An 8,947-nucleotide genomic window follows, 5' to 3' on the forward strand; every position below is an offset into this window, starting at 1 on the left:
CTCCTCTTCCAATTTAGTCGTATACGGTCTTTTATTGCAGGGATGTAGTAGAGGAACAAACATGTACATTTAGTGCATATACATGAAGGAGGAAGTATATAGAATTGTTCGAATTATAGTTAGGAAAGGACACCTTTCAAATTATCCCTCAGGGTTTCATTTGGGAAGATTTCATATACAAGCATCTGCTCTCCTTGCTCGAAGCAAAAACCTACAAGGCCACCTTGCATGGATCCTTGTTGTGCTCTCTTAATTGCAACATTAATTTTCCCATTTGGAAGCAATCCCCTATAGATCTGGAGTTGTATATACAAACAATATTTTAGGTAAAAATTACCTCAGTATTTTCAGTATGTGGGGTACATACCAAATAGTTTGCTTAATAGGATAGCAAACATATATTTTCATAGGTACTGTAAGAAAACACTCATTCACATTTTCCCAACAATGATACAAATCTAGTGGTCTAAAAGAAAACAAATTATACCACATTGTAGCTCAACCCCAAACACATCCAACCGTTAAAAAAACCCAACTTTGCAAGTCTAACACAATCGAGAATCTCAAAAAAAAAAAAGCAAAGCCCTAACTCAGCAATATAAACCCAACTCTGCTAGGGATATGTTTAAAATAAACTTATAAGAAGAGGTACCATAATAAAGTAAAAGTGTTTGGATAAGGCCAAATTAAGTTCGGTGCTACAATTATACAGGACCTTCTACAAATGTTTGATCACATACCTGGTAAAGACGTCATTCAATTGACAAAGGTAGAAAATAAATGTTTGATCACATACCTCGTAAAAACTATTTTCAATTGACAAAGGTAGAAAATATATTGTTCTGTAAACACTGATGTATATAATCCTTTAAAAATATTAGAAATGCATAAGATAAATGTTTGATCACATACCTGGTAAAATTATCGTTCAATTGATAAAGGCAGAAAATAACCCAACGAATGGAAGAATCAAATTAGTAAATTCACAGAACAATCCCTGGTGTCACCTACTCCAATCCTAGAAAATATTTTTAAGGCTAAACATTTAAATTGGGATGATGATATTCTATTAAAATCTAAAATAACCGTAATATACATTCAACGAAAACCATATAAATGCACAGCACAATATAGTTTTCTTTTGGCAAAACTAAGTAAATTTCCGGGCAAATTGAATTAATCAACACATAATTATTTTTTTTCAACAATTCCCTTAATTGATCAACAAATTCTACAAGTAAAACACCTTTGATAAAGTTTTTATTAGGGTTTATATACCATTAGACCTCTAAAACAACAAAATTATGCGACAAATCAATCTATCAAGCAAAGAATCAAACTTTGCAACCCAAGCAGAGATCTAATGCAAAATATCTCATTACATCATAACCTTACCTTCACCAACGAGCTTGGATGTCTAAGATGGAGGATGTGGCTGTTAGGACTCTAGTTTTTGAGCCTACACTCTTATCTTGTTTTGATGATTTTACAAACAATTTATAGCTAACTTGTTTCCTAGTAATTGTAGCTTGTTATAGGCTCATATCAAAGAATTAAAGATTCAAGATCAAGCTGTATTCGCAATCACTTAGGTATATTAGTAATTTTGTAACGTATATTGTGTAAATATATTTCAAGCTCAATATATATACACACACATTTTTTATTTCTCTTACAAAATGTGTTTATTTGTTAAAACAATGCAATATTGGTTTATTACTCTTGTTTATATTACTTTCATGCTCTATAATATGTATAAAAACATTTCATGAAGTTTTAACATATTTCTACTTGTCAAAATTTATTTTTAAGTTTCATGTAAAACACTTATTATGTACACTTTGCAAAAATGATAACCTTTTTTACAAATAAAAAATGTAATTCCAAAAATTCCTTCTAAAACATGTCTATTCTTATGTTTATAAAGTTTTCCCAAAGTTTCACAATTTTTGGATAACATTTATTATCTTTTACATGTGCTCAAAGTCAATTTTCAAACCTGCTATTTTCATATAATAGTCTTCGGCCGACCGTGTGTGCCGCTGCGGTTGAACGCACATTATCCAGAGACCAACTCTAGTTTTTTAGCTGTCCGCGGTCGACCCGAGTGGTCACGATGGTTGACCACAAATTATTCAAAGACCCAGTTGAGTTTTTCAGCCTTTCGCGGCGACTAGCCATGGCGCTGCAGTCAACCGCCAAGATAGTCATTGCACAGTAACGACTAGTTCCATGTTTTTGTTTCTAATGGGTTTTTGGTCTTTTTACTTGGGTTTTTACTGATGTTTTTGGTTGCTATAAATACCCCATTGCATTCAAGTTACCAATCTACCAAGAAAATTATTTTAACAAGTTTTATAAGTATTTAAGAGGTATTTTAGCCTTGTTTTAAGTTTTGTTTCAAAAGAGAAGCTTTTCACAAGGAGGAGGATCTTAATTTCAATTGAGGAATTATTCCGCATCATCATTCCTAAAGCTCCTTATATTTATAGAGAAGATTTCTAACTCCTTTATCTAGCTTATTTATTATTTAATTTTCATATTCATATCTTAGCTGGTTCTATTTGAGTTAGAATTTTATTGTTCTTATTTATCACTCACACCTAAATTGAGATTTTAATATTATTCATACAATATATTATTGGGTAGTGCTGAGTGATTTAGTGAGAGTGAGATTCATAGTGTTCTCATTCATTGGTAGAAAACAAATCATTGTAGTTGAGCTTAATTTGTGAGAATCACTTTGTAATACATATTTACACCGAGAAAAGTGTATGGTGAGGACGTAGTCGATACCAAGAGGACTGTCGTCGGTAGTAAATCCTAGTGAGAGGTAGTAAAGCTGAGCACTTGAGGGAGGTGATACGCGAGGACCAACACTTGAGGTTGTAGTTTGTATATGTTCATTGTGAGTGTCTTGTAGAGTTTCTGGTAAACTAAAAAATCAAGAGTGTAGAGTAGTTACGGCTTCCAAACCGGGTGTGTCATGATAGTGGATTCTCCTTGAGAGTGGGGAGCAGATACGTAGGATGGAAGGTCCGAACTCCGTGATCATATTATCGCGTTTGAGTTTGTCTTGTGTATATTTTTTTTTGCTCATAACTCGCTCATTTATCTTTTGTAAGAATTAATTAATCAAGAAAGTTTTTAATTAGCATAAAATCAGAATTAGATTAGCATTGACCCTATTCCACCCGCCCCCCCTCTAGGGTCTAGTAGAGGCAGCAGCCGAAGAACTTCTAGAGGAGAAGGAGGAGGCGCCGCACTCCTACTAGTGATGACGATGTGGATTTTGGTGAATTTTGGGTTGAGAGATAAGAGAAAGAAGGATGGGCTGTAGCGGTTGTGGTGGTGAGAAGAGGTCGTTGGAAGAGTAGGAGGTGGCGGAATTAGGGTTAGGGATTTGCGGGGAAGGGAGGCGAGCAAATTAGGGTTAGGGTTTTCAAAGGAGAGGAGGAGGCAGGCGAATGTGGGTCAGGGTTTTGACAAGAGAGGAGGAGGAGGCTGAGGCAGAGAGGTCAGCACCCGAGAGGGGATCAGAAGCAGTGTTTGAGAGAGGGGGAGAGAGAGAGAGAGAGAGAGAGAGAGAGGCAAATGGGAGAGTTCGGGCATAGGGGTTTTTTTTTTTGGAGAGATCGGGATTTTTTTGTGTTTATTGGTTTTTTTCAAAAAAATTGAGGGAAAATTCCACCCAATTTTTTGGGTGAAAACAGAGGTGCCCCAACGGTTGGAATTGTTAGGGCTATTAAAACTTGCCCCAACAGTTCTAACCAACTGTTGGGGCTGCTTTAGTTTGTAGTAGTACTTTGAATTAATTATCATCATCCATAACTTGCCACCTGTGTTCCTCTTAAAATTTTCATAAGCTACTCCTTGAGTTATATTTTCTTGAAGGAAAGGTTAAACTACCACTCACTGATACATTACCTGATGAAATTTTATATTCAAGGTCCAAATGGAAGCCAATTGAAGCAGAAGGTGATCTATGAACTTAAACCATAATGGTGTGTGAATTGCAAAGCCAACAAAGTTTGTAATATGGGTGTATGAGTGAGAGTGTATAAGGGAATGAGATTATATTGAGGTTTTTTGGCATACATACTAGTTGGGTAAGTCGTTCCATCTTGGACTTAAGCTCGGCCATCTCGCGAAGGACATCAGGAGGAGTGGCAAAAATCAGAGTGGAGGAAGTCGTCAAATAAAATATACTTAACCATGACCCAAGCCTCTCTCATAACCGCCATGATGCCCTCTATGTACCTCATCTTAAACTTTGGTCATCCTAGCAAACATGGGTTCTTGGTTGATGCCTAATGATTTTGCCTTTTCTATCACTCGGTCCTATATCATGTAAAGTATTCAAATATAACTCAAACAATATTATTCTAAATATACTTAAGAAAATCATTTGAATTAGTCAAGAAATGAACACTTACGTAGTACTCTTGGGTTTGAGTGTTAGGATATGTACATGAGTATGTCTCACTTGTTGGATCCACTAATGTCGCGTGGGTACCCAAATGCTCCTTCAAGGCACTTGAGGAGTCATCCAATTCTTTAATTTGAGCTCTCTGTAGCTCAACAAAAAAAATATATGTATAACATATCATATTATAAATAAAGAAAGTTATTTTTTTTAAAACTCAAAGAATACTTTATATCATTCTCTATTTTGCTCGAACCATGCTCCTCGAGTGACCTGTATAGGTTGCCTGGCCTCGCTTCTTAGATTCTCGATTCTCCTTATTTCGTTTTCCCTCCACCTACACATAGAAGTAAGAATTAGATTTTAATCCGATACTAAGTATATACTAGACATCATATTTATTGTTAAATATATACCTGCTTGCTCTTAGAAGAATAAAACTTGCATAGGTCATCCCACCACTTTTCAGCAATCCCTTCGAACACATTTTCCTTGAAGAGAGCACATCTCTTCTCTTATGGGGTCTTCTACCATATTTCATAACACTCCATCTTCATCTGATTCTGATTGCCTTGGACCCTCTCATGTTTCTTTTTTCGTATGCCTCTGTAGATAAAAGGAAGGTTGAGGGGACAATAAGGATCTTGTGGCAGAAACTCATAATCTTTTTGCATATTCAACAAAATTAATGTATTCAAGTAGATAGGTTCCAAATGATACTTAATTATCTCGATATTACAAATTAAAAATGTCTCTAAACCTGAGCTTCAAGGAAGAAGTTTCCAAATGAACGCTCATGATGCGCACACCAGTTCAGATGAAGTGGAAAGTCCATGAATCGACATCTTATCTGCCCAATATACTGCCCAAATAGCTAAGCATTGGGGCCAATTATGTGGAACTCCTCATCAAAATGTAGAGGAAATGCCTGCTCATCTGTCTTGAGATTGAGCCTCTAACGATGGGCTTTATTCGTCCCCTGAGTCTTATTACATGCCCAAGGTAGCCCTGCATCTAAATAATATGAAACAATAAAGATATTAGAAAATAAAAAAGATATTAACAAAAATAAAATCAAATGATATAGATACCTTCAGTTCTTGTAGCATGCTTCTCTGCGCGTTTAGCATCACGATTAGGATGATAGTTTCTCAAATATAGAGGACGAGCTGCTGATACGGATGTAGAGGCATCCCCTTTAACTATATAACAAAATGTAATTATATAAGTACCATTTGGGTAAAATAATACAAAATATATCTAACATTAATGCATTAAATAATACTTATCCATCGAGTGTACAGATGGTATGGAGTGTGTAGTTGTCCTCAAAGCATGCTCCTCAAGCCGAGGTGCTGGATTTTGAAAAAAAAATATAATATAAAAAAACCATTATGCAAACAAAATAAGAATCAAAATAAAAGTCTACTAACCTTCATGGGAAGATGCAAAGTCCACCCTATAAGACGACTCTGGAGTAATGTGATCCATCTCTCTATCGTCACTGTGGAAGGATATAGAGAGAGGAACACTAGGATAGATATAGAACATCGAGCGCCTTCTAGCTCCCTCTGATGCTCCCTCGATTGATGCAATAGCTTCGTAGGTGACATCAGTCTAGTTTTGGAATTTGATGGTCCTCTACTAGACATCTTTGTCAACCCTTAAACAAGAGTAAATATATATATGATATGCCTGCAATACACGTGTGTAAATTTCAATATGAAAATTTTAACATATGGATATTTTCAATGATTATTACTTTTTCCTTTTTACAGACTCCTTAGACATTGTAAGAATATCTACAATAATTTTGTGGTCAAAATTATTCCTAACCTATGAAACTTCATGCTCACACTCAACTCGAGATACATTTTGATCTATGGAAATAGAAGGTTATAGCAATCTATGTCCTTCGTCATCAGAATCTATCTCAATATTGCCCTCTATGTCAACATCCGTGAATTGTGGGACATCGTAGGTATCCCTCGGCTTCCATCGACAAATAACACTCCATCCCGAATGCTTCAAGTATTTTGAGTAATATACTTAAAATGCTTGTTCCGAGAATATATATGGTTTGTCTTCAAACTCAAAAAGATTAGTGCTTACACTAGTCAATCTATATTCATCTTTACAAGTCCCGTATGCGTCTCTCCATTTTCCATGTCTGGTTCTTGTATGATACCAAACAAACTTAAATATATATATATACTAGTTTGGCTCATCCTGAATAGAGAATACCAAGTATTCTATCTAAATACTCATAGTAAATCATTCCACCAGCTCCAATGGCTGCAATTTCGTTATTCTGGGTAGTCCGAGATTCTTCTCTCTCCTTGATTTCAAATTTATAACTGTTTACATCAAATCCTTTGTAGTATGCAACCTCTAGGCTTGGATGTCGAGCTAGAAATCTCAAATCATCATCTAATGTTAATTCTGAGTTTGGATCTTGGACCTAAGAAAACAGTTCATCATGCCAATTCTAGAAATATAAAGATAAATATATAGATTAATACAATGACATATCATAAAATCTTACATAATTTATAAATCGGGCACAAAATTTTTTTTGATGATGCTTCTCCAACCGTTCATCATTCCAATTGCGATGCTCTTCATGTAATTCATCCTTATGAATTCTATTCTCAAAATGAATTGTTAACATCAACATTATATTATTTCATGCATACATGCACATATAATAGTAAATGCAAAATAGACTTACCCTCTATCTTTCTCAAGGTATAAGCTATTGAGAAGGATAAATTGATGTATCTGATTAATAAATGTGATTTCCATTGTTGTGTAAGTTGGTTTGCCATGTGTTCCAACACGAATATGCATAGGCCTATTGAGCTTCGTCTTATATTTTCATCCAAATAATGAGAACAAAATTTCGTTACCTCCTCTAGGAGATAACCTTCCATTATAGAACCCTCTGGCTTATTTCTGTTCCAAATATAATTTTTCAGAGTGAGAAGGTACTACAAATAATAGTAATAGATTAATACATACAAGCATACAAAATAGAAAAGCTATATTAGTTGTGTCAAAGAAAAAAGCAAAACACCTTTCTATAGGGTACATCCACTAATATTGTACCGGTCCAGCAAGCCTTGCTTCGGTTGCAAGATGAATAGTCAGGTACATTATAAAATCAAAGAATGATGGTGGAAAAATCTGCTCAAGCTTGCACAATATTAAGGGAATTTCTTCTTGTAGCTTCTCTAACTCCTTGTCCTCGATGGTTTTAGCACACAATTCCTAAAAAAGCTACAAAGTTTGTTCATCATTAAACCAACGGATTCAAGAAGCGAAGCCCTAAGGGATAGTAGGAGAAGGTACTCCGTAATAACATGTGATCATGACTCTTTAACCCATCGATCTTGTCTTTTACAGTCTTTATCTTCTCATTAAATATTCTAGAAAACCCTATAGGAACCTTTAGCTCATGCAACACCTCCAGAAATATTTTTATTTTTTAGTTTTGACATATGATAAATTACATTGGGGAGTACAAATTTTCTTGGTTTACCTAATTTAGGTATAGGGTGCAACTCTTTTCTAATGTTCAAGTGTTGTAGATCCCTCCGAGCTTCTAGGTTATTTTTTGATTTTCCTTCTTTACAAAGAAGCAAGTTAAGTATGTGCTCAGATACCCCCTTCTCAATGTGCATGACATCCAAATTGTGATGCATTGTATTTGTCTCCTAATACGGTAGTTCAAAGAAAATAATTTTCTTATTCCATCCTTGTGGCTTTTCTTGTCTTTCTTTTACTTTTCTGAAAATTACATTTTCATAATCATTCCATTGAGCAAGTATATCCTTTCCAGATAAGGGTACTGGAGCCTTTTGGTGCTTTGTAGTACAATCAATGTGAACATCATCATCCCTATAGAGATGGTCTTCTTTCAACATACGTCGATGACCACAATAACATATCTTTTTGCTAAAAGACAACCATATTGATGTTGTATCCATGTGGTAATAAGGACATTCTTTATAACCATGTACAAAATATCCTAATTGTTAGCTCCATGGTTATGAGCCTACTCCCTAATTTTATTTTGATGATTACAAACAAATCCTCACATTGTGCGTCAAGTGCTTGCATTTGTTTTGTTAGGTAATCTACATAAATATTGTAGTTGAAGGTTGGATGGAATCGAGCATTCATGATCATATCCATTGGAGGATGGAAGGAATAGTGGAGTGAAGCAATACATTTCAAGTCAAGATCCATGATCAAGCTTCATCCGCAGAGTTTACCAAGAAGAGGTCAAATTGAAGATCAAGATAGCTTGGGTAATTTAGTTTTAAGTTTATACTATATGTGTAGATACTTTAAGCACAATCATATACACACATACATGTTTTGGTTTTATATACATATAGTTATATATCTATATATATATATACACGTTTTGGTTTTATAGATTTCAAGCTTATATATGAAACTAATATACTTAATTATATATATACATACATGTTTCATATTTATCATTTTTTGGTT

The sequence above is a fragment of the Asparagus officinalis genome, chromosome 4 (assembly GCF_001876935.1).
Source record: "Asparagus officinalis chromosome 4, Aspof.V1, whole genome shotgun sequence".
NCBI lineage: Eukaryota > Viridiplantae > Streptophyta > Magnoliopsida > Asparagales > Asparagaceae > Asparagus > Asparagus officinalis.